The sequence below is a fragment of the Protopterus annectens genome, chromosome 3.part1, assembly GCF_019279795.1.
Source record: "Protopterus annectens isolate FY-2018-M chromosome 3.part1, PAN1.0, whole genome shotgun sequence".
Taxonomy (NCBI): domain Eukaryota; kingdom Metazoa; phylum Chordata; order Ceratodontiformes; family Protopteridae; genus Protopterus; species Protopterus annectens.
In genome coordinates this window covers 1,469,833,869-1,469,861,234 of record NC_056732.1, presented here as the reverse complement: position 1 = coordinate 1,469,861,234, position 27,366 = coordinate 1,469,833,869, and positions in this window count along the sequence as shown.

The window sequence follows — 27,366 nt, the reverse complement described above, 5'->3', positions numbered from 1 at the left end:
TAAAGAGTGACATCTTAAAAAGAATCCTGTATGTTTCCTTTTCTATTATGAAATAGTTTAAGAGGCATTATTTGTGTATAACTTACCTGTACACTCACAGAGGGTTTATGCCATCCCATAGATATCTAAACATAAGTTAAATTTTGTGAGAAATTTTCAAGGCAAGATATGTTGTTTGGCTAAATGAAGACTTAGTTCATCTTCTATAATAAAATGCATGTAGGTTATCGCTTTCTACAGATTTGGAGAAAAAGGAACCAGCTTATTAGACATGATGTGTTAGCTGATGTCATTGAATGTCTTTGTTACAAATAGAAAAACAAAGAAAAAATGTTGTTTGTAGAAGTGATAGGCTAATTCTATACAGGTGTTAATTGGAGTGTATATTTAAGAGTGTCGCTTAGAGTGATGAATTGTTCTGAAGAAGTTCATATATAATTTTGAATGGAAGAACTTAACTCTGTTTTGTTAATAAAGTGTATTGGTCATGACTTTGCCCTCTAACATCTTTTTATTGTATTTTATGCAAGTTCATATTTTTTTGTTGTTTGTCACATAGTAATGAGGTTTTTTTATCCTAACCACAGTGATCCAATTCTGTCCCATAATACTAACAGGATGTGAAATACTTGTTTGCACACCAAATATACTGATTCTGAAACAGAACTGCAATTATTAACCTGGACCTAAACTTTGATTCTCATACACAGCAGCCTATTCTTAAGTCTCATAAAGTACTTGGCACCCTCTATAGGCAAAAAAGTTCTTAACCAAGGAAGCCAGAGTGAATACCACTTTATTTGTTAAACTGCATGTTTAATCTGTTAAGTTTAATTCTTGTTTGATGACAGTGAGAAATTTAATACAAGTTTTAGATAAAGAAGATGTGACATGCCAGCACTGGCCCAGTAATCAAGGAGCCTCAATCCTCATCATTAACTCTAGTGAAGGACGTGCACATTGGAAGGATGACAAGTACACACACAGTAAAGTGCAATTTCCCTTAAGAGCACACAGAGGTCACAGTCAGTTTGGGGCTGTTTTTTCCCTCTCTCTCCAGATCCCCAGTAAGACTCCTCAGTGGCATAGCTATAGGGTTCAGATCTCAGCTGAGTGGTCAAGCCAAAACCTCCAGTACCCTCTCTGTTTAACCAGTACTTCATGTTCCTGCCCAAGTAGCTGACACATACACACACACTTTGAGATTTGATTTATATATTAACACACAGACACTCCTGGGGAAGGCTAGCACAGGTTCTTTAGCTATGCCCCCTTCTGCCCAGACTATACGGTAGTACCAACTGCCACCAAGCACTCGTATCAGCTACTATAAGGCCCTTACAAAGTGTGACCAATTCTACTGTGTAATGTTACTATTATCCAAATGGTAAGTGTGTCCAAGGCCAAGGCTATTTAAGAGTGGACTGTACAGCGTTACCAAATACATATGCAAGTACTCTTAAGAGCTTAACTATCTCTACACAAATCAGCCACAATTAAAAGGTTTAAATATATTTAATAATAAATAATAAATGAACAAGACAATACTCAGTAACTCAATACAGTGACAACAGAGTTCAGAATCACAGGAAATACTTTAAAACAACATTGCAGGACAGTCTCACATACATACAGAAAACATCTAGACTGATCTTACTATTTTCCTATCTATCTCTAAGATCTTACAGAGCAAGGCAAGTGCTGGTGAGATGTTTACAAGTCCGGAGACAAATACAAAATGCACTGACTTTCTCTGAAAGATAGTTCTTAAGTTACTAACAAGCATTTCTGCTGGATTATCTCAGATTACATCATTCTTGTCACCTCAACCGGAACTTAAAATTTAACATGTATTTGTGAAAAATACTTATCACTCATAAGCTGACACTTATCTCTTAGAAGCTTGCCTGAAACTGGGAGTCATAAAACAATTAACACTTTTACATTTTAAACCTAGTAATTATTTCTGTTTTAAGACAATAGAAAGAAACTCTAGCTGTAGACATTCTGTCTTCTACCTGTGGTAAACACAATCGTAGAACTCTTTACTTATTTTCTCAGAGTTTGCAAGTAAACTCTGCATATCCCAATGTCTACTATTAAAACATACATTTGCACAGGCATATAGTCCATATACATTTCTGCTCTTTTCCAGCAGGGTGCACTGTGGTCACATTTTTGAAGCCCAGCACATACCCTACAGGTTACTTACATTTGCAGACACATCTATGGATCATATCAATATTTGCAATTATGTAGAATTATTTACAAAATTCTAGCTAGATGCGCTGGCAGCCTTCACAGAAGATACATGACTGCTTCTCGCAGACTACCCAAACTTCTATTTGACTATGTTGTAGAACACCTTCCCCACACTTGTTCTTAGAAACTGCCCATCCTTGTCCCCTCATGTCAGTATAACTGGCAGTGTGCTATTGTGTTGCTTAGACAGTATTAACAACTGGACACTAGCAAAGGTCTGCATCAAGAAAATTGATGTAGACATAATCACAATAAAAGAAACCAGGCTTATATACCACCTATGAGATCTCAAAACTCAGAAGACAGCAAGAAAGTGAGGAAAGCACAACTCTCGCCTTCTTACTCTTTGTTACTGAATTCAGGCAAACTTTTGAATTTGACGTTTTAAATGTCAACCACCTGGTCAGTGATGGACAATATTGCTCACAAAAAAAGAGATCAGAGCATTAGGCAACACTATTAAGGAACACTTTATGTCAGTAGAAAGCTAGATAGACAGTCACTCACAAGGCCCACAGTACAACTTAATAGGAAGCCCAAACTTTTACTTCAAGAGACTACCTAGCAATTATGTTGAAAAAACTATTAGAAGCTTGAAGCCAGAGACAATAGCCTCCTCATAGTACTACATGCATCCTACCACAGTATGGCTGCTCCAGTCATAGCTAAACTTGTGGCTAATAGTTATAATCTATCTCTTCTCTCAAGAATAGTTACACCAGAGCACAAGCTATCAGTCGTAAATCTCAGCATCAAATCAGACAACAGAACAAGTAAAGAAGAACAATTTGTTTTCAACCTACCTAACTATTCCACACAAGGGGTTGTTTTTTATACCAGGAGAAAATGGAAGTTTATCTGATTTGTTTTAGCAGAATTGAGATTTTTGCACAAGATATTTGAGACTTTGATTGTATGGTTGACTGATTGGTTTACACTTTGTTGACTTGAGTTAGTTGTACTAGGCCAGATTCTTCTTTTCAGGGGAGACCTGAGGTAGTATTCATACTGACTAGGGGAAGTTTGGCCAAGGCACTAAGGAACCCCCCCCCCTGCTCTTTTTTTCAATTGGGAATTAGCATAATGGTTAAAGTGCTTACCTTCTAGAGAGAAAGTCCCTGGTTCAAGTCTCACCTTTGAAAGGAAAACTGCCTGTAAGGGCATTCAGACTTAGATGCAAGCAAACATCACATTTTGTGGGAGATTGTCATAATGGTTAAGGTGTTTACCTTATAAATATAAGGTGCAGGGCTTGATTTTCACATGGAGTAATTGGCTAGGCTTAAAATGGCCCACAGTAGCAGTTTGCCTAGTACTGATCTATGAACCTATGAATAAGTGCTGTGGCATCTTTTAGATCCATCTGCACTTCCACCAGCTCAAACAGAAGGGGCATCAGTTGTTAAAGTCTCTTCTGAAGGATTCTCCTCTGAAACACTATAGAGACTTCAAACCTTTTAAGGAAATAGTCATTGTTCTTTTAAGATATTAGTTATCTTGAATCATGTGATGAGAAATGATTATGTGTTCTGTTGCCCTTGCCTGAGAAAGCACCTTAAATTCTGTCTTCTTATGTTGTTTTAAAAAAGCGGAAACCCCGTTTTACTCCTTTGAGCCAGTTGTGGACTATTTTGCCTTTGACTTAAATATATTGGCACAGAATGTAGTTGTTTCAGCTGCTCATACCTTTTGGATACACTGTCTTTAACAACTGGCAAAGTAGCTGCTGTCATCCTAGGGAGATTCAGTATGTGCTAATGTGGGATAAGATGACTGACAGCCCAAGTCCAAGTCACTTTGCTAAGGATGGTTTTCACCTTCTCTTCTATGGCTTTTGTGTACTGGCTAAAGCACTTACTGCTCTCATAATGCCATTTTAGTTAAAGTCCACTGTCTGGACATTCCAATATAACAAAAATGTTTGCAGTGAATTCCAGTGTGGTCACATTAAGGTTGCTCTACTCAGTACTGGAAGTCATAACAATAAGCTGCCATATCTCAAGATTGTCCTGCAATTTGCACGCATCCATATCATGTTGTAACAGCAACTTGGTTCCAGCGTAAAGACAGCACTATCTCTTAACCACGTTTCAGCTCCTATCATGAATTATGTCCTGCTGGAAACTGCAGGGTGTTTCTGTATTTGCCAGTCCCTATCATCTCTAGATAAATTACCTTTGACCCACAAACAGGCCTTACTGAACTACAAATTACCCTAAATAATACCAATTGTCAGAGCTGTGGTATGCCAAATAGGTTTAAAAGACAACAATAAATGAAGTCATTGTATACATGTTTGGTAAAGCTGGCTTGTGAGACTGAACTAGAATAAATCAAATTAAAATGGACCAAGAAGGATACCTTTACTTTTGTTATCCAAAGTAGAAGTCAGAAGTCAGAACTCAGATGAGTGCAAGATCTTGATATTACTGAAAGTGTTACTGAACCTACTGAATGATATGCTCCCATGGTCTCAGAAATTAAAAGCATGGTCAAGAAAAAAGTGGTGTTGACTTAAAGAAGCTCAGTGATGCTGCTCTGTGCAATGTTTATATTGCCTACATTAGACAGCATTGCACCCAAAATAGTTAATGCAAAAGTGTCTTCTATGCTAGATGCTTCCAGTGGTTTCTGGCAAATACCAGAAGACAAAGAAAGTCAAAATGTAACTATTTTCATTACCATTGTGGGAAGATTCTATTTCAAAAGGCTGATATTTGGGATAACTTCACCACCTGAAATTTTCCAGTGTATAATGAATGATTTGCTCAATGGTTCAAATAGTGCCGTTATTGTTATGGAAGACATTGTAATATTTTGTCCGGATAACCACATTATTCGAGGTTAAATGCAGAGATGCAAATAATCAGAAATGCACATCTCAAACTTAATCAAGACAAATGTTGCTTTAGTCAAACAAAGCTACGATATTTTGGAGATCATAATAGCTAAAATGTAAAATCCATCCTATGTAACTGAACTAAGACAAGCCATAAGCAGGATCAACTATATGGATAAGTTTGTTCCAGATCTTTCCACAACCCTCTGACCTTAAACACATTTGTTAAAGGGAAAATGTGCCATAGTCCTGGGGTATACTTTAGTCAAAACCTTTCCAAACTAAAAGGAATGCATGAGCAAAAAAATAGTAAGCTTAAAGGTTAGCAGCTTCAGCCTAGTTGCTTTCCTGCTTTAACAAGAAGAACAAGTGTTACATCCCTATACCTGTTGCTCCAGAATGTTAGTAGAGGTAAAACAAAGGTATTCACAAATTGAAAAAAATGTTTTGTATGATCTTTACAAGGAGCCATCCAGGTGCCAAAGACCATTAATGAGACTGAGAACTTTCAGTGCAAAGCTGCACATGTTCCTGGTAAACAGCTAGTTGTTGTTGATATGTTGCCCAGAACTCCTATATGTGACCAACCATTGCCAGAGGCTGAAAATGATATAGAAAGACAATGCAAAAGGCATAATGATGAGGAAGTCTGTTACCACCAAAAGACAAGAAAAGCTCAAACATTCTACTCAACAAAATCCTGAGTTGTAAGCTTTTGTCTAGTATGTATGTGATGGATGGCTAAATCATTGAACTCTTATTAAATTGTCTGTGCTTAAATATTTCATATCAAACAACCAAATGTATCAAATGCACAAAAAACACACAGTGCAGCAGAAGTTTGTTCAAAGGAGCTTTACTTCCACCATAGATACATCTGGTACCTTGGCCTTTCGCCTTCATGGAAACAATGACATGTAAATGCATGCATCCCCCTCACATTATGGAATCACTACCCCATGGTGAACTAAAACGTATCACTCATGACACTTCAGAGGATAAATACAAGGGTGAATATTTATTAGACATCAGGAGAAGGCTGTCCAAGAGGGGTTATAGTGAGACAGTCTTGGACAATGCCTTAAGGCATGTTTTTGTGAATGAAAGGAATGTTTATGATGGTAGTGGTAAAGTCAGTCATACTGAGAATGATAGGAATCATATTTATCCTGGTAAAGAGTTGTATTTTATGTCTAAATACTCCACGTTTTCTGGGATAGTGAGAAATTTAATTTTGGAACTTTGGCATATTGTTTGTTTGGATGAGATTGTGGGGCGTTTATTTCCTAAGTTTGTGAAATTTTAATATAGAAGATACTTAAATTTGAAAGAGCTTTTGAATATGCCATTCTATAATGTATCTTATGAAACAGTAGGTTCATTTGCTTGTGGTTGTTGTAAAGTGTGTGGGAAAATGAGGAACATTTCTGATAGTAACATCAATGGGCGGAAGTTTATTTCTAAAGGAAGGTTCACTTGCAAATCTTGTGGGGTAGTTTATGTACTGGGATGTGGATGCAGCAATATTAAATGGTATACAGGTGAAACTAAGAGGGCTGTCAAAGTTTGTATTATGGAGCATTTGGGTGATATTCAGAACAAAAACTGTAGGAGTCCTGTAGGGGAACATTTTAACAATGTGCATGGTGGTAGTGATAGTTCTTTCTTTTTTAGTATTTTAGCTCAACAAGTGGTATACCAGGAAGGTGATATCAGTCAAAAATTAAATTAATTGGAGAGCAAATTAATTGTGAATTTTGGTACACTTCATCCAAGGGGTTTGAATTTGGAAGTCAATTTAAATGTAACTTGAAATGGAACAAATATATTAAGTTTAATATAGTTTATACTACATTAGGTAATTAAAATTGTTAATTGTTAGTAGTTATTATTGTTATCATTGTAAGTTTAGGTATCAGTGTGTGCAATTTGTATTAAATGATTTGTTTTTTATGTATTGTGCACTTTAAGGTCTTAATTATGATGGGGTTCACCTGGTATATATTGTGAGCATTTACGTATCATTGTATCCTTGAAGCCGAAAGGCGAGATACCAGATGTATCTATGGTAGAAGTAAAGCTCTTTTGAATGAACCACTGCTGCTGTGTTAGTTTTTTGTGCATAAATAGGGCTTACTACTATATCAATACAAAATCATTGTACCCACTAAATCAACAAGTAAAAGTGTTATGCCAAATACATGCAGGTCATCAAGAACTAACCAAATGCAGTGAAGGAGCAAAAATGACTGTGTGGTGACCAAGTATTAACCAATCCATTCAGGTTAGTGTCAGTGTCAGTTTTGTAGTTTGCATGAATTAAAATAGAATCATGAACCTTTGATGCCACTGAAGCTATCATAAGTTCCTTGGCAAGAGATCACTGCTGATTTGGATGAGTTCAGTGGTAAAAACTGCTTTGTTGTTTACTATTCACAAGACACAGAATTATTTCATGTATCATGTATGACTAGCCAATAAATAATAGCCTGATTCAAAACTGCATTTTCAAGGTATGATAAAATCAGTTACAGACAATGGTATGCAGTTTATGTTCAATGAGTTCCAAGAGTTTGTTACTAACTACTGTTTCACTCATACTACATCAAGTGCACATTGTCTGCAGCTGAACAGAAAAGCCAAGGGAGCAGTTTAAAATAATATTAAATCTAACTGATCTGCATAAAGCTCTAGTGGCATATCGAGCTACTCCAGATTTTGCCAGTGGAATAAGCCCTTCACAGCTAATGCTTTAAAAAATGCAAACCAACATGCCAGTAGTTAAACTGTGGGTAATACCATACCATATTGTATTGTAATGAGTTCAACACAAAAGCTTCTTAAAAAATCCCCCTGCATGCTATCCTTCAAACATGTGACAGTCACAGAACTTTCTAGTATCCCTCAAGTATATGTCACTTTTATAACGATCTGTAAACCATAATGAGCACAAATCTTAAATTTGAACTTTTACAGATTTTTTTTTTATTTACCAAGTGGAATTGCATGCTTTGATAACGTCACAAAGTTTTTTTGCTGTAGATTGTTCAAGCATTTCTGGACAGAGATCCAGTAATCCTTGTGTGGCCAACTAACTCAAATACCTCTGTTTTACCAGACGTGATGTAGTTACTTGGGTATTCAAATACTGTTTCTATTTCGTAAAATTTTAAATGTGGTTGCCTTATTTATGCATATTGTTTTCTGTTTCATAGGTTCAGTCTAGACTGGTGTGAAAAGGGAGTTAAAGTTTTTGAGTGCAAATATATCTATAGCTCTAGAATTATCAATCTATCTATAATGTTATTCCCTTTTTAATACAAATGTATTGCATTTCCTGTTTAATAAAAAAACCTTGCCTTACATAATGTATTGCAAAACTTGAACTGTCGGGCATTTGTGTGTGAGATGCTGAAGTGTTCACATGTTTAGGCAGAGCTGCCATGCTGTTTATAATAAAGTTACCTGTTTATCAAAGCCCATGGTGAATCCTTATTTAAAAGAGATACTTAATACTAGAAGTGTTTGTATTTGTGCCACCATCTATAATAAAAAGCATGCAATGACAGGCATTACTAGGGACACCACTTTCTGCTATGGCAAAAACTTGATCAAGCCTCACTCCTCGTACCACCCTTGACCTCCCCTCTCTCCTCTCCTTTCTCTGCCCACTGTGCCCACCTCCAACACCAATTTTTTGTGATATACATGGAAATACCACAGGAAGTTGTAATGTCTTATTTTCCTGGCCTTTGACCTAACCGCATCATGTTAGCAATGCTTAAAGAAAGCAACAACGTGGTTGTGTTTTAACAAACTCAGGCATTCTGCTCATGTTGCTAAACATAATTCTAGAGCTTGTACAATATTTTCTGAATTATTGGATAATCATTCTGATTTCTGAATAGTCCTGAAAAGAGATAGATAGGTGACAGGCATAAGCATTACAGATAATTTAAATATAAATGAGGAAAGAATGTAGGATATTAATGTTTTTTCACCCACCCACCCTACCCCAAGATCCCCAGGTTAAATTTCATTGGCTTAATATTCAAGTGTAATAGGGACAGACAGAGTTAGCAGCCCTAAGTACTGGCATTATATTTGGCAGATTTTCTGTGTTTGGCAGTGAGGCCAAGCATTTCTTAGTATTAAAGGCTGCCTTAAGTGTTTTATTTAAAGTATTTGTTACCAATAATTATAACCTTAAACGAGTTTTGTATTACATCTTTACTTTTGGTAAGGTGATTTTGTTTTCCTACCACCAGTACAAGAAACAATTAATGTCTTTTGAATGTGTAATATTATACAAATTTGGGAATAACTGACAAGATACAAATAGCAGATACTTATGAGTGGACAGAAGTATCTGTTCCAGAAAGTTCCAATGTAAGTACTAAGCTGGCAAGCTTTTTATATTAACTATGAATACAGGAAATCAGGAAATAACTGAAATTTAATTAAAAATGGGGCTGTTTGAAGCATCACTAGTATGCTGTCCCTTTGTATAGCTTAACACACAATGAATAATGAATAAAATAATAATGGTAGACACTTAATGCCATATTTACTTGACTGAAAATTAGCAGTGAACTACTTGAATTTGTTCCATTTTGTATTTATTTTGCACTCTACGGTGATACCATAGTGCTGCATGCACCTGGAAGTTTAGCACAAACGATTTTGACTGTGAGCTGCTAACAAGCTTTGTCCTGCCAGTCTGGTCTGATCCCTTCAATCTCTGTTTACTTGCTAGGTGACACTGAGCAAGTCATTTATTTGTTCATGAATCTCTCCTAAAAAGAGGCAATTGCTGGTTCATAAACACATTAAAATAATCTGATATTATGAGGTGGTAGGCAAGGCAGCATTGCATAACCGCAGGATGGGACCCAATGGCAGATAAAGCATTTAGGGGCACTTTCCCCATCGAGACTCACCAAGCAATATTGGAAAAAAACAATACCAAAGCCCAGTTCACAACAGAGGGTTCACTCACCTGCTAGGGCTACATTATTGTGCTGCAAGCCACATTGCTAGGCAGCCCTCTGATTATAAGCCAGATATAGTATAGGGAAAACCTGTACCTTGTTTCATAGCACAAATCATTGAAGGTTCCTTATGTCAGTTTGCACTTTTTTACAGAGTTTGAGATATGATATTCAGAAATAGTCCTGTCATACTACAAAAACTACAGCACAGCAGCAATCTGTAGTGGAGTCTTACACCAGTTTACACTATAAAAACACACTAAATAAATCCCACCTTCTTTATGTCAATTGTCTCCAAAAAAGATAAAAGACAGACAGAAGGAGCATCCAGGCTATACAGAAGCATCTGCCACTAATAAAACATATTGCTTTGATGTTGTCGCTGTGGGAATTCACATGGTTGTATCTTGGCATAACTAAATGTCAAAGTAATCAGCATCACAAGCAAATAGAGAACAGGCTGCATTTGTGGCAGGAATGTGGTGGGTGAAACAAAAACAAAGGGCCATTTTTTTCTGAACTGTAATTTTATGATAAAGTTCTAGGAGATCATGAAATAGGAAGATTTAAATGTGCCATGGCCTTTTAGTTAGGATGAGTTATATGGTACGAAAATGATGGCATTCACATTGTAGTATCCTGGCCTTTGTAGCTAAAAAGTGTATATGTCAGGAACATTATTATGAATGTTAATGAACTTCTATTTTAATATTTGTTATGGCACTACAGACAAAAATTGCAATGTCCCACCTTTCTTTTTGAAAATATGGCTGATAGCCAGTGACAGGGTCAGACTTTGCCCGCCAGTACCAGCTTACTCATGTGTGCTAAACCTAACACTGACCCTGCCACTGCCACTCACCCAGCCTAACATATTAGCTTACCAAAACCTAATAAAAACAATATTTAGGCAAAGTAACTAGGCAAATTTTGTCTGTGTGTGCTTTCTTTTTTTTTTTTTGTTCGTTAATTTATCATCCACAATAGGAAAGCCTTTATGATCAGTTTTGTTTTGTTAATTCTTTTTTTTAATTTGGTCAAGTTTCGATGGGCACAAATCATTGTGTTGCACTTTGATACTTTGGCATGTTGACCTCTGATAACAGACTATTAGAAAACATATATAAATATATGGGTGTACCTGACTTGAGTGAGTGAATGGAAAGTTGATGGCAAAAATATCTAATACATAAGGTTGAAAACACAAATGTCAATACACTAGTACACATTCATTGAGAAACAACATGGGTACATGCAAACATTAACAAAAAAAATGTTTTTTTTTTTTTTTTTGCATGAGGGACCCTCAGATCCCCGATAATTATATAAATATGTATATATATATATATATATATATATTTATATATATATATACTAATTCTGAGATTGCACAAACTTAGGGAAAGAGCATATTCCCAAACCCCAAGAATTGTATAATCTTGCACACCTGTCGAATGGCTGTTTAGTCAACAAAATGCAGTCAGTTAAACAAGTGCCAACCAAATATATATATATATTTTTTTTTATATATATATATATATATATATATATATATATATATATATATATATATATATGGTGGAATGGCCAGCTATGTTAAGAACCTAAATACTGATGTTCTTATATTGAAACACTTAAGGTCAACACATTCTGTGCATGTTCAGGGGATTACCCTGGAGTGGAGTAAACCAAATGCAACTATTTTTATAGGGGGACAAGTTAATTATAGGCACTAACTCCAAAACTGTGCAACCCCCAGGTAAAGGGAATATTTCCCTACCTAGGGACTGTTGATCTTGCACACCTACTGCCATCTGTTTCCATCAACTAAATGGTGTCAACCAAAAAATGTCAATGTAGCTGGTCATTTGACCAGCTGCCCTAAACCAATATATACAGATAGACAAGTAGATAGGGTTCCCTTTGTTAAATCAAAGTCTGAATATCAAACTTCAGAATGTTGACTCCAGAGCATCACAATGATAAATTGCAAGTTTGCCAGATTGAAAATCTTCTTGGGAAAATATTGAATTTCAGTATTCTTAATATGAGTGAGCATCTGTCTGTGTTAGGACTACAGCTAGGTTTAGCATTAAGGTAAGATGTAGGCATATGCGGTGCTCAGTGTTATGGTTAGTAATAGAGTTAACGATCATTAACATTAGGATTGGAGACAGGCTTCAGGTTAGTATATATAAGTAAGTGTGGTGTCAAGGAGGAAATACCCTCTCCTGTATGTATACTAGCCTTAACCATACCTGTAACTCCAACCCTAAAAATAACATTATCAGCAAACCTACCCTAACCCCATGCATACAGCTTGGTTTTTGGTGTAGTCCAGTTACAGTGGTATTTGTCTTTTCACTACTGAGGAACATACCTTTGTTTTTCAATATTTAGGTTTCTATTAAAGATTGCTCTGTTAATTGTCGGACACTAATACACACACACACACACACACACATATATATATATATATATATATATATATATATATATATATATATATATATACATCCTACACATCCTCAGTAAACATATGCCTAAAAGTTATTACGACCCTATCATCCAGGCAAACTGCTGAAGTTGTTTGGGGTCAGGATGTATCAAACAAACATCCCTGTTTTTATAGGTTCATAGGTTGATACTAGGCTATCTTCCCTAGGGCATTTACAAGCCTAGCCAGAGTGTGTTTGGCTTTCACCACCCTTCTTAGATTAGTTGACTGTGCCTCTGTATAGTAGGTCACAGAAGTTAGCCGATTTAAGGTTAGTTTACCGTGCCTCTGTCTATCAGTGACACAGAAGAGATCCCAGGGGTATATTTATGATCTCCCATCCAAACGTCAAGATTCTTCTTGAAGAGGGTCATTGAGGGGCTCTGTCTGACATGGATTGGGATTTTGTTCCAGAGTGAGGGGAGCCTCTGGGATATGAATCTGTCCCTCCAGCATGTTCTATTTATTTCTATGCTGAGGTTTAAGTCACTGGAGCGTGTAGTTCTGATGGATTTGGATTTCTTAAGGTGGAGCATGTTCATTAATTCTGGGTTGGACATGGCTTTATACGTCAGGCACAGATCGCCTCTGAGTAGGCGGTAAGCAACTGAGTAGAGCTGGAGTTTCTTTAGCCTAACTGCGTAGGGCATCTGTTTGAGTCCCTTGATCCTCTTGGTGAGGTACTGTTGGGGTCTTTCTAGTTGTAGCAGGTGTCGGGTAAGGTACATCCCAAATGGGGCATTGTATTCAATTATAGGCCTGATGAGTGATGAGTAGAGGGGCACAATGACCTCTCTTGATCTAGATGTGAACCCCTTTGTGATAGGGTGGGCTATATAGAATGTCTTTCTAACCACTTTGGCAATGTGATTGTCAAAGGGGAGGTTGCAATCTACTTGGGTCCCCAAATCCCTAATTACTTCTTCCGTACTTAATGGATTACCACCTATGTGGTAATTTGTGGGCACTTTGTTTTTCCCAAAGGGGATGACTATGCACTTTTTGGCATTTAGCTTTAGGCCATGGCTCTGGCACCAGTTATCCGTCTTTGTGAAACCTTCGTGGAGGATGCTTGTGTCAGCCAGCGAGTCGATTATGGCCCCCAGTTTGCAGTCATCTGCAAACTTTGTCAGCCATAGTCCTCCTGTGTTAGCCTGTACCTCAGAGATATATATACCAAACAAGAGAGGTCCCAAGACTGAGCCTTGTGGGACGCCACTTGTCACTGGTCTAGAGTCTGACATGGCACCTGCAATTCTGACCATGTGGGTTCTATCCCTAAGCCAGTTTGCAACCCATCTTGTGACATAGGGATTGATATTTAAGCTGGTGAGCTTATTTATGATGCCCGAGTGGGGTATTGTGTCGAAGGCTTTTGCAAGGTCAAGGTAGGCTGTGTGGACTACCTTCCCTTCGTCTATGGCCTTGGTGACTGTTTCAAAGAAATTGACCAGGTTCAAGAGGCAAGATCTGCCCTTAACAAAGCTGAATTGCGTAGGATCCAGTGTTTGGAGGTTCCCAATGTCTTTGTTTATGAGTTCCATGATGATACGCTCCATAGCTTTGCAGACCAGACTAGTTAGGCTTAAAGGGCGATAGTTTCCGGGGTCCGTTGTGGCACCACCTTTATGGAGTGGGACCACTGTTGCTGTACGCCATTCTTTGGGTACATATCTTGTTGTAAGGCTGAGACTGAACAGTGATTTTAAGTGAGGGTTCAGTTCTTCTTGGAGCTCATGTAAAATGCAGCCCGGGACACCGTCTGGTCCCATTGATGCTTGTGTTTTTTGCTTTGGAGAGGGATCCAGTGTTTGGAGGTTCCCAATGTCTTTGTTTATGAGTTCCATGATGACACGCTCCATAGCTTTGCAGACCAGACTAGTTAGGCTTAAAGGGCGATAGTTTCCGGGGTCCGTTGTGGCACCACCTTTATGGAGTGGGACCACTGTTGCTGTACGCCATTCTTTGGGTACATATCTTGTTGTAAGGCTGAGACTGAACAGTGATTTTAAGTGAGGGTTCAGTTCTTCTTGGAGCTCATGTAAAATGCAGCCTGGGACACCGTCTGGTCCCATTGATGCTTGTGTTTTTTGCTTTGGAGAGGGCAGCTCTCACCTGTGCATCTGTGATGTCAGGGAGGCTACACTCTGTTGGGATAGTCATTTGCTCATTTGGGGGGGGGGGGGTTTGCACTGAACCTGTCTGCCAAGATGTTGGCAATGTCTGTGGGTTCAGTGTATTTTTTGTCATTTTGCACTAACTCAGAGCATATCTGGGAGTTTCCACCCAGGTTTCTGACATAACTAAAGAAAGCCTTGTGATTATCTTTAGCATCTTGTGCAATTTTTCTTTCGAAGCTAGGCTGAGATGATTTTATGAGGGATCATAGTTTCTTGCTAGTACTGATCAGAGTTACCTTCCCTTTCAGGGATTTTGCTCTATCTTGTAGTAGCTTCCTCCTTCTGTTGTACAGCTTATTTATGGCTGGGGTCCACCAGACAGGTCTCCTGTGTGTCTTGGTTTTATTTGGAATAGCATGATCCATGCATTCCTGTAGGTATCCATAGAATGCATTTGTAAAAGATTCTGCGGTTTGCGCCATATTTTCCACTGGCCCTGGGGCTTTGAAGGATTCCACCTCGGTTTTGAGAAGTGGGAAGTTTGCTTTTGAGAAGTTTTTGACCGCGTCTTCCTTTGCTGGGGGTGGGGACGGGATATGGATGTCCATAGTGATTAGTTTATGGTCAGATCTTACCATTGAGGGGTATACATCTGGTATGGAACATAGAGTCCCCATGTTGGTGATGATCAGGTCCAATATGTTTTCTCCTCTTGTGGGAGTGGTGACCAGTTGTTCCATAGCATTTGAGTTTATAAATTCTAAGAACCATTGGGCTAGGGTGTTGGGGCTTGAGTAGTGCTCCCAGTCTATGTTTGGGTAGTTAAAGTCACCCAATATAACGGTGTTTGGAGAGACCTTCATATTCTTCAGTGTCTTCAGGAAAGCCGAGTGGGGTTCCTGAGTTTGGGAGGGTGGTCTGTAGCAGGTTACAAACTGGAAGGCAGTTTTGCCCACTGTTAGTTGCACATGGATGGTCTCAGATGCTTCCTGCAGTGCCACTAGCCTGGAGGTATGGATATCTTTGATGAATATGGATACTCCCCCTCCTCTTGTGGTTTGGTCCGTGTTTTGGGGCCGAAAAGCATGGTATGAGGTACAGCCTGGTAGTGCTGGGGTGCTCTCGGGAGCCTTGAACCAGGTTTCTGTTACTGCACAGATATCAATATTCTCCATACTGAGGAGAGCTTTGAGTGCGTGCATCTTGAGGTTTAGACTTCTGGCGTTGAGCAGCATTACCCTTAGTTTCTTTTTCCTTCTGTTGTCTAAGGAGGTGGGTTTGTATTTTGAGCCTTGCCTAAAAAGGGCACTATGGGGGTGGCAAGAGCCTTGTTCAGTATTCGAAAACCCAGGGGTGACAGGTGCAAGCCGTCTCTAGCAAAGCAACGTGGCTTGTCAAACATGTCATCCAAGGTTGACAGACACTGGATCCCCTTTGAGTGACACCAATACTTTAGCCAATTGTTGAAACTGATCATTTTGTCTTTATACTGTGATATCATTCTTGGTGAGGGTAAGATGCTACTCAAGGTCAGGGTCATACCAGCCTGGGTCACATGATCAGAGAGCTCCTCTATGTCTCTTTTCATGTAATCCAGGGAGGTACGTCTCAGGTCATTCACACCAGCATGGACAATGATGGAGTCATATTTGTACTTGCTTTGGAGTGACCTGAGTGCTTGTGTTATGTGGCGGATCCTGGCACCCGACAGGTAGCTTACAGTGACATTCTCCTTGTTCAGCCTAGTGAGAGGGACGTCAGTGTGTCTGACAATAGTCACCTATTACAAGTGTATTAGGTGTGTTGTTTAGCCTTAAGGGCTGTGACTGTGTGGCACACTGACTTTGTGAACTATGTGATACTTGGGTATTGTTGTGGGGTAGCAGTTGCTTGGATGTCTGCTTTGGAGGTCTCTGTTGCTTGGGAAGATTTTTATTTAGAGCCTCAGAGTATGTTTTTGTGTGTTTATGTGTTTGGTTTGCTGTTGCGGTAGGTATATGTGAGACTGGATTTGTGGTGTGTGTGATTACTTTCTCCTCCAGACTGACCATGCCAGTACTATGTTGAGAGAGCTCAGCCTCCAGTTTGGCTATATAGTTGCATCTCTCACATATATTTGAGCTTGTTGGGAAGAGGAGAGGATGGTCTGTGTACATAAGGCAGTTGTAACATTGCCTCAAGATTCCCATATTCACCAGCTGGACTGGAGAGTAAACCTGAAACTGACTTTTGGACATGCCAGAATAGTATAAGGAATTACTTTTTGACTTGATCAAAAAGGACCAATAGGGAGCCAAGTACTTAAAGGGAGTATAAGAGGGTGTAGTGCTTTAGTTTATTAGTGCTTGCTTATAAGACACTTATCCTAGCTACTGCTGGGTTTTAGAAGGAAAATAGAGTGCTTACTCTGAGATTTGGAACAGTTCTAATGGAAAAAGTGAAGAGCAGACTTTGTGGAGCTGGGAATAGTTTAAACCTGATTAAGTGGTGCTGCCCGATGCTGCGCTATTGCCAAAAACGTGCAAAAGAGGGTTTTAAGAGAGGGGATCAAGGAGTTTGGAATTAACCCAAAATGGCCAATAAAACTACATTTTCTAGGCAGTAACCACTCCCACAGGGGCAGGCAGGCTGTTCAGTGTTTACCACTGCCACTGATGAACACAGAGACTTCCCTTTAGCCCAAGTAAGCAATGGCCTCCAAGAAACTTACAAACAGTTCAGAACAACAAATCTGTACTGAACTTTTTTTAAATTTCATAAAGTGGGCAAAAAGCAAGATGTTTTTTTTTTTGTTTTGTTTAAAGATAGCAGAGATACACAAGTAGCAACAAGTTAGAACAGTGCAATAAATGACCCCACACTTGAGTGCTAGGCCAGAGACAGGTAAAATGCAAGTTTTAAGAAAAAAAATGATTTTAAAATAAGTGCAACACAGGAAATGCAGTAAACAGGCTCTAGATGTGTTCTAAATACAGTTCCTAATACAGATATCAAGTTTAGCAAGCTGGAAAACTCCAAAAAGTCGGCGGCAATGCAGAAATATTAACAAATAATCTAAAGAAAAATACTTAAAATCTCAAAAGTGGCTCCTTTCTTCTCTCAGCGTTTTCTCCTCTTGGTGGGTGCTTCACCAACAGCCAACAAATCTGAAAAGATGCCAAAACCACGAGGCAATCGGGTTTTAAGAGAGGGGGATCAAGGAGTTTGGAATTTACCCAAAATGGCCAATAAAACTACAGTTTCTAGGCAGAGTGTGAGTAGATCCAGTCAGCGAGGAAGCTTGTAAATACCCCTGGCCACTTTCAAAAGAAGGGAGAACCGCTGCTGCCTGACCCAGAAGGGAATGCCACAGTGATCTTGGGAGATTCCTTCAGAATCTTCATCAGTATCCTAGATATCAGTAGAAAGCGTGGTAAAGCATACAAGAATATTCCTGTCCAAGGAAAAAGAAAGGCATTGTGTCTCCCAGGTCTTCTTGCATGGAGTCCTGCAGCAGAATTTTGCCAGCTGATTGTTCTGAAAGGAGACATAATGATCTGCTGAAGGAACTCCCAACAGATGGATCAAATTTGGTTAACCCCCTGATCTAGTTTCCATTTGTGAGGGACTACATTTGCCCTAGTCAACTTTGTCTGCCATTCAGTTTTGTTCTGATGGAATGTAGGAAGCCTACAGAGTGATATTGTGCTATAAACCTATATCCCATGCTAACATGACTAGTCTACATGAGGAATAAGTTCTGGCACCTCCTTGCTTGTTTATGTACCATATCATTGTGGCATTGTCCATTACAACTTGCAGTGGTAATGGGTATTAAAGGCGATTTAGAGAGTGAAGTGCCTTGATAAGGGCAAGCATCTTTTTTATATTCATGTGCATGTGCCTATCTTTGTTCTCCCAGATACCTTGCACTTTTACCCCCTACTGACACTGCTCTCCAAGCAAAGTCCAAGGTGCCTGTGATGATTGGATGCTTTGGAGCAGGAGGAGAGAACAGGAGACCAGGATTCAGAGAAATTTGATGCATCTACCAGGTGATTTCTCTTCTCACAAATCCCAGAACTGGAATTTAAAAAGTTAATGGGTGTCAGTGCTGGGATCAAAGAGACTACATATACCACTGTATCAATCTCATGTTGAGTCTTGCCAGAGGCATCATGAGAATCATAGATGCCAGGAGACCCAGAATCATGAGATATTCCCTTGCATTGACCAAAGTCTGTGTGGAAAATCCTTGGAATAGATCTAAACAGCTATTTTTCCTTTGGAAGAAAAGCTCTTTGTACTGAGGTGTCTAGCAGATACCCCAAGCACAGAATTCTGTGTGATGAAGTCAAACAAGACTTTTGAATGTTTTCATGGAATCCCAGCCTGCATAGGAGATCTCTCACCCAAGTCAGAGATTCTTGATACTTTGAAAAACACTCTGCAAAGATAAGCGAGTCATTTAAATATGGCAAAATGTGTGTCTACTCTTTATCCTGCAATGGGCTATAACTGTAGTGAAACACTTTGTGAACATTCTTGGATAATAGGATCATAGAAAGTTTCTAGGCTAATGGCCCTAGGGCCCTTACAAGCATAGCCAAGTTATACTCTTATTTTCACGATCAGTACCTATTGCCCTTGACCAAGAGGTACACAGGTGGAATCCCTGGGGTGAATTTACAGTTACCCATCCAATCGTCCAGCTTGCATTTGAAGAGGGCCAATGAGGTGCTTAGTTTGACATGAAGCAGGAGTCTATTCCAAAGATGTGGTAACCTCTGGGAGACAAATCTGTCCCTCCAGCAGGTTCTATTAATGTCACATACCAGGCTAAGGTCTTTAAAGCGTATAACTTGTGTACCATTTGACTTGCAGATATGCAGAATTTCCAATAAAGCAGGGACAGAGATAGCCTTATATGCAAGGCAGAGATCCCCTCTGAGTTGTGTCAGAATAAAGTGACAGTGTTTTCAGATGATCCACATATGACTGATGCTGAAAACATTGAATTTTATTTATGAGGAACCTTTGTGGTCTCTCCAATTGCTGCAGGTGCTTGAAAAGGAACATACGAAAAAGAGCATTGTACTCAGTTATTGGCCTGATGAGGAAAGAGTACAGGGAGGTTATAACTTTTTTTCTGGATGCAATGCCCTTACTTATGAGATGAGCAATATAAAATGCCCTTCTTACCTCCGTGGAGACATGGGTATCAAAGCTAAGGTTGCTGTCAACCTGTGTATCCAGGTTTCTCACCACAGAGTGTGTGCTTTGGGTGTTGCTATTGATGTGGAGCAGAGAGTAGCAAAAAGGGTAAGGGAGAGAAGTGATACTGTGATCCAGACCCATAAAACCTTAAGAAACCTCCGAAGTCTGTATGTATAGCATTGTGATGATGTGTGACGTCCCTGCACTGGACCAGTAATCAAAGAGCGTCAATCCTCACCACTGGCAATGGCTAGGGTATGTGCACACTGAGAGGATGACAGTTACACACACAGGGAAGTGCAATTTCCCTTAAGAGTACACTGAGATCACAGTCAGTCTGGGGCTGGTTTCTCCCTCTCTCTCCACATCCCCAGTAAGACTTCCCACTGGCACAGCTATAGGGTTGAAATTTCAGCCGAGTGACCAAGCTAAGACCTCCAGCACCCTCTCTGTCCAACCAATGTTTCGTGTCCCTGCCAAAGTAGCTGTCACACACACACCCATTGAGATTTTATTGATTTACAAACACATACCTGGGAAAAGCTGGCACAGGTTTACTAGCTATGCCAGAAGAAGCTTGCAAGTACGGCTGGTGCTAATGACCAAAACACCAATCCTGCAATTCCCAAAAAACTGGCCAGCACCAAAGTGTATGAAGCACACATATACTTTATTAATTTAAAGTGGCTCCAGTAACATCATACCGGTTTCGGCATCCAGCCTTCTTCAGTGATAAAAGTACGTAAGCAGACACCACAAACATTTATACACAATAATTAATTGAAGATCCATCTTCCTGTTACATCATATCCTATAGAGGCAGAAAGTAATACACTGAATAATAGTTGATCATTAAGACCAGGAGAAAAAAGAACCCCTAACTTAATTATCCATCTCTTCTCTTTTTTTTTAAAAAATAATATGCCAGCCAAGTTAATTGCTTCTATCCCCCTCAAATTTATCAATAATCATAAAATAGAATTTGGCAGATTTATGAGATCTACAATGTATGTATAAAGCATTGGTTAATCGCTTGTTCCATATATCGCTAAAAGGTTCAGACATGCGTATACGTAGGGGACGGGAAGTTTGAACTATATAGAATGCTGAGCAAGTACAAGTGACCAAGTATATCACCCAGTCAGTTCCACAGTTAGCAAAGAATCTTATGTCAAAGACTTGGCCGTTTTTTTACTGGAAAATTGTTTAGACTTATACATGAACTTGCAAAAAGTACAGTGGCCACATGGAAAGGAACCCAACAATTTGTCCCCAGTGATCCTCAATTGATAACCAGAGGGACCCCTGGTTCTGTCATGTGTCAAATGTGAAGTATATGATCCCAGAGTTTTGCCCCTCTGATGAGAGAACTGGCACTTAGAGTTAAAAACCTGATACAATTCCTCATTGGCCAATAAAATATTCCAATTTTTGGCCACCATGTCCATAATCAAATTGACATTGCACCCATAAGTCATCACAAACCTGATATTGTCTGAATCATCCCTCTGTGTTTTGTTTTTTTATTCCAACAAATGTGATCTTTCTTGCTTGGAAGCCCAATCACTGGCAGACACAACATCCTGCTGTCTATAACCCTTGACCTGAAACCTGTCAGAAAGGTCTTGCTGAAATGAGTCAAAATCTTCCTGCGTAGAACATATTCTCTTTATATGTAGAAATTGGGATTTAGGTATGTTTTTGATGATGTGGTATGGATGTAAACTAGAGGCAAACAGTAAGTTGTTATACTAGGGGTATTTTCTGAAAACCTGAGTTCGTAAAGTATCATCAGGATTCCTTATGGCCATGACGTCTAAAAGTTAATTTGTTGAATTTCACAATTCAATGTGAATTCAATCCCCCACTTGTTATCATTTAAGTACTGTACAAACTCCAAAAAATAATGCCTGTCTGCCTGCCATGCCATCCAACAATCGTCTAAAAATCTTTTCCAAATGTCTATCTCATTCAGATAAATATCGTGGGTGTCACTGTATATCAAATGCTCCTCCAAACATCCCATAAAAATATCAGCATATATGGGGGCAAATGATGCACCCATTGCTGTGCCTTGTGTCTGCCAGTAACACTCTCCTTTGAAATAAAAAACATTTTTGGATAGAACATGCTCGGCCATACAAACCAATAGTGTATTGAAACCAGCTGGGTATATATCAGCCCTCTTTAACCAGTATTCAAGCACCTGAAGGCCCACCCAATGGGGTCTATTGGTGTAAAGTGCCTTCACATCCAGTGTACAAAGAAGCCAAGTAGGTTCCAATTGTGTATCAGATATGATTATCAAAAACTGTGTGGTATCCTATATCCTAGCCCTTATGAATTTCAATAACGGTTTCAAATATTGTGTCAAAAAGGCCGAAACTGGTTCTGTCAAAAATCCTATACCTGAAACTATACGTCTTCCTGGAGGTTTATCCAAACTTTTGTGTATCTTCGGTAATAAATATAGATACTGCTTTTTGGGGTTCCCCCACCACCAGATGTTGCATGACTGAATCCTTAATAATTTCCTCTTCCACAGCCTTTTTGAGGAACAAATCAATGTCCTTCTTAAAACTCATGGTGGGGTCAATGGGCATATGCTTATACTGCTGAGGGTTAGACAATTGTCTATTTCCCTCAGCCAGATAATAATCTGAATTCATAATGACCACTGCCCCACCCTTATCCGCCAGCAGGATAACTATATTGGTGATATTTTTTAATTTAGTCAAGGCCTGTTGTTCACCAGCAGTCAGGTTATGACCAAGCATTCCATATTGACACAATTTAAAATGTAAATATTTGAGCACTGCTTGTTGAAAGATGGATACATGTTTATTTATCGGGGGTGTAAAATTAGACTTCAAAAATCTGAAATCAATAGATCTTTGAGATGATTCCCTTGAACCAAAAAATAATCTAAGGTTAAGTCTTCGACAGAAAGCTAAAACATCATTGACCATGTCATCCTCATCAGTAAAAAAAACAGGAACATAGTTAAGTCCTTTATTTAACAGTTGATTTTGACTATCTGTTAATTCAACAGTAGAAATATAATGAATGTTATAATATTGCTCTACTGGGTTATCAATGTTTGTAGTAAACCTTCCACCATGCTTATTCCTACGTTTTCTCCCACCCCTATGCCTACCACATCTAAAGGGTGGTCAGAACTATGTTGCTTTTAATGGATGGGGGACTCTTGTGTGTTAGGACCATCTGTGCTTGTGGCTGCTGTAGCTAGTACCTGTCTTTTTTGAGAATGGATCTGGGCCTTTTCCTCTTAGGTGCTGCAACTGATCTGTCAGGATCTAAAAATGTGACACTTCTCTGATGCTCAAATATTTTCCCCCTCTGGTAACCCCCAATATCTCTATTAAACTTTCGTATCTTTTTGTCCTTAATTTGTTTCTCAAACATCAATAGGTCCTTTGTAAGCTTATTCAAACATGTAACATAGTGGGGCTGTCCTTCATAAGCCTTAAGTTCTTCACATACTGCTTTTACCTCACCAATATTCTCATCAATCATCCGTACATAGTATGAAGAAAGAATATTAACAAATTTTATAATATTTCTACTGTTGAATAATACAACCTCTGGTGTTGGGGGACCCCAAAAAGCAGTATCTATATTTACTACCGAAGATACACAAAAGTTTGAATAAACATCCAGGAAGGCCTACAGTTTCAGGTATAGGATCGTTGACAGAGCCACTGTCGGCCTTTTTGACATGATATTTGAAACTGTTATTGAAATTCATAAGGGCTAGGATACAGGATACCACACAATTCTTGAAAATCATATCTGATACACAATTGGAACCTATTTGGCTTCTTTGTACACTGGATGTGAAGCCACTTTACACCAATATACCACATTGAGCAGGCCTACAGGCACTTGAATACTGGTTAGAGAGGGGTGATATATATCCGGCTGGTTTCAATACATTGCTAGTTTGTATGGCCGTGCATGTTCTATCCAAAAATTTATTTTTTTATTTCAGACACAAGGTACAGCGATGGGTGCATCATTTGCCCCCATATATACTGATATTTTTATGGGATATTTGGAGGAGCATTTGATATACAGTGACACCCACAATATTTATGTGAATGAGATAGACATTTGGATCAGATTTTTAGACAATTGTTGGATGGTGTGGCGGCGGACAGGCTTTATTTTTTGGAGTTTGTACAGTACTTAAATGATAACTAGTGGGGGATTGAATTCACATTGAATTGTGAAATTCAACAAATTAACTTTTTAGATGTCATGATCATAAGGAATCCTGATGATACTTTATGAACTTAGGTTTTCAGAAAATACCCCCAGTATAACAACTAACTGTTTGCCTCTAGTTTACATCCATATCACATCATCAAAAATATACCAAAACCCCAATTTCTACATATAAAGAGAATATGTTCTACGCAGGAAGATTTTGACTCATTTCAGCAAGACCTTTCTCACAGGTTTCGGGTCAGGGGTTATAGACAGCAGGATGTTGTATCTGCCAGTGATTGGGCTTCCAAGCAAGAAAGATCACAGTTGTTGGAATACAAAAACAAAACACAGAGGGATGATTCAGACAATATCAGTTTTGTGACGACTTATGGGCCAACGTCAATTTGGTTAGGGACGTGGTGGCCAAAAATTGGAATATTTCATTGGCCAATGAAAAATTATATCAGGTCTTTAACTCTAAGTGCCAATTCTCTTATCGGAGGAGCAAAACTCTGGGATTATATTTTTCACATTTGACACATGACAGAACCAGAGGTCCCTCTGGTTATCAACTGATGATCACTGGGGACAAATTGTTGGGTTCTTTTCCATGTGGCCACTGCACTTTTTGCAAGTTCATGTATAAGTCCAAACACTTTTCCAGTAAAAACACCACCCAAGTCTTTGATATAAGATTCTTTGCTAACTGTGGAACTGACTGGGTGATATATCTGGTCACTTGTACTTGCTCAGCATTCTATATAGGTCAAACCTCCCATCCCCTACGTATACGCATGTCTGAACCTTTTAGCGATATACGTAACAAGCGATTAACCAATGCCTTATACAGACATTGTATCTCTCATAATTCCGCCAAATTCTATTTTATGATTATTGATAAAATTGAGGGGGGATAGAAGCAATAAACTTGGCTGGCATATTATTTTAAATAAAAAAGAAAAGAGATGGATAATTAAGTTAGGGGATCTTTTTTCTCCTGGTCTTAATGATCAACTATGATTCAGTGTATTACTTTCTGTCTCTATAGGATATAATATAACAGGAAGATGGATCTTCAATTAATTATTGTGCATAAATGTTTGTGGTGTCTGCTTACATACTTTTATCACTGAAGAAGGCTGGAAACCAGTATGATGTTGGTGTAACCACTTTAAATTAATAAAGTATATATGTGCTTCATACACTTTGGTGCTGGCCACTTTTTTTGTGAATTACTAGCTAAGCTCCCTTTTGCCCAGACTATAAGGTAGTTCCAGCTGCCACCAGCTACCCTTATCAGCTATTATAAGGCCCTTACAAAGGGTGTCCATTCCTACAGTGTAATGTTACTATTAATCCAAATGGCAGTTTTGACCATGCGCCAGGCTGTTTAGGAGTGGCACCAAACAGATATGCAAGTACACTAAGAGCTTAAATATCTCTAAACAAACCAGCCACAATTAAAATGTTTAAATATATTTAATAATAAATAATAAAAGAACAAGACAATACTCAGTACACAAACACATTTACTTTAGAGTTCAAAATCACAGGGAATATTTTAAAACAACATTGCAGGACAGTCTCAAATAAATACAGAAAACACATAAACTAATCTTTACTATATTCCTATCTATAGCTAAAAAAAATACTATGCCTTAAATCTTACTTACAGCCAGGCAAGTGCAGATGGTATGATGATGAGTGGATGTTCTTGCTAGGTCCAAGACAAAATACAAAATGCACAGTCTCTGAGAGAGTTCCCAAATGAATATCAAACATTACTGCTGGGCCAGCTTGAATGACATCACTCTTTGTCACCTGACTTCAGTTCCCAAGATAAACCAGAATTTAACTCCTCTGTGTGAGAAATACATGTCTCTCAGATCTTGGAATTCATAAAATAATAAAACACATAAAACAATGCAGAAGACACCGTAGTTCTAGACATCCTGTCTCCTTGCAGCATTGAAACTAACTTTTATAACACAATTGTAAAATAATTTAATTTCAACTTATTGTCTTGAAGTTTTGCAAGTTAACTATATATGTTCCAGTTTCTGCAATTAAAATGGACACTTGCACAGGTATTGTGTATATTTTATGTACATTTCTGTTCTTTTCCAGTAGGGACACATCTTTGAAGCTCAGTACTGTACAAACCCTGTTCAACACACACTTCTGTACCAGTAGTTTAATATACACATAGCATATAGTTCTGTATAAATCATATCAATATTCACAAATGACATAGAATTATTTACAAAATTCCAGATAGCTGGGTTGGCAGCATGACAATAAGCAAGAGCATTTTTAAGTCCATGATTACCAAAAAAGTTGAATGAAGAAGAAGGGAACAATTATGAAGCAAAGGCATCTTGAACTTGGGTGCTATCACATATTGGTTTAGGAAAGAAAGGTCCAGAACTGGTCTCCAGACATTTTGTTTCTTTGGCATCAGAAACATTCTTGAATAAAAGCCTCTTCTCAGCTGGAAAACAGAAACTATTTATATTACCCCTGAGAAAGCATGTACTGTAGGACAGGAGGAAACACAGGGATTTGGTCTGGAGGATGTAAAATAATTCCCTGTAAAGGAGGGATTTCTTCTCACTGCCATATGTAATCCTGCAGAATCAGTGTCATAACCCATTTGTCTGAAAATTAGTTTCCAAAAAGAGAAATGGGAATTCAGATTTTCTGGAAGGTAAGGTGAGAGGGGTGACAGGATTCCTTCCATAGTCATTGTGACTTATTGTCTGTCCTTTGTTGTGGGAGGGTTCCTGCTTTACTTTTGGTATTTCCCTGCCAATGTTTATTTTTTTTAATGTTTGCCTACCAGCATTCTGCTCAGGCTGTTTGTTTTGTTTCTTGCCAAAACTGGACAAGATAGCAGAGAATCCCCAGGAAAGTTAGAGAAGGAGGGCTGAAATCTCATATCCCCTGTATCAGCTTATCCATCTCATTACATTTTTTTGGTAACTTCTGCAGCCGGGGGTACAGAAACAAAGTCTCTGTTCAAAGGCAAATTTAAAATGTCATTTGTTATATCCTCTGGGAGGTTTTGAGAATGTAGCCAGGCAAACTCCTCATTACAGCACCAGTGAAACAGCCCTGGATATCATATCTACCGAGTCATAAACACACTTTAAACAATAAGTATTGACCTGAGAACCAGATTTTTCCTCATTGAGGGAACTGCAGATACAACATTCTTCATACTTTCAC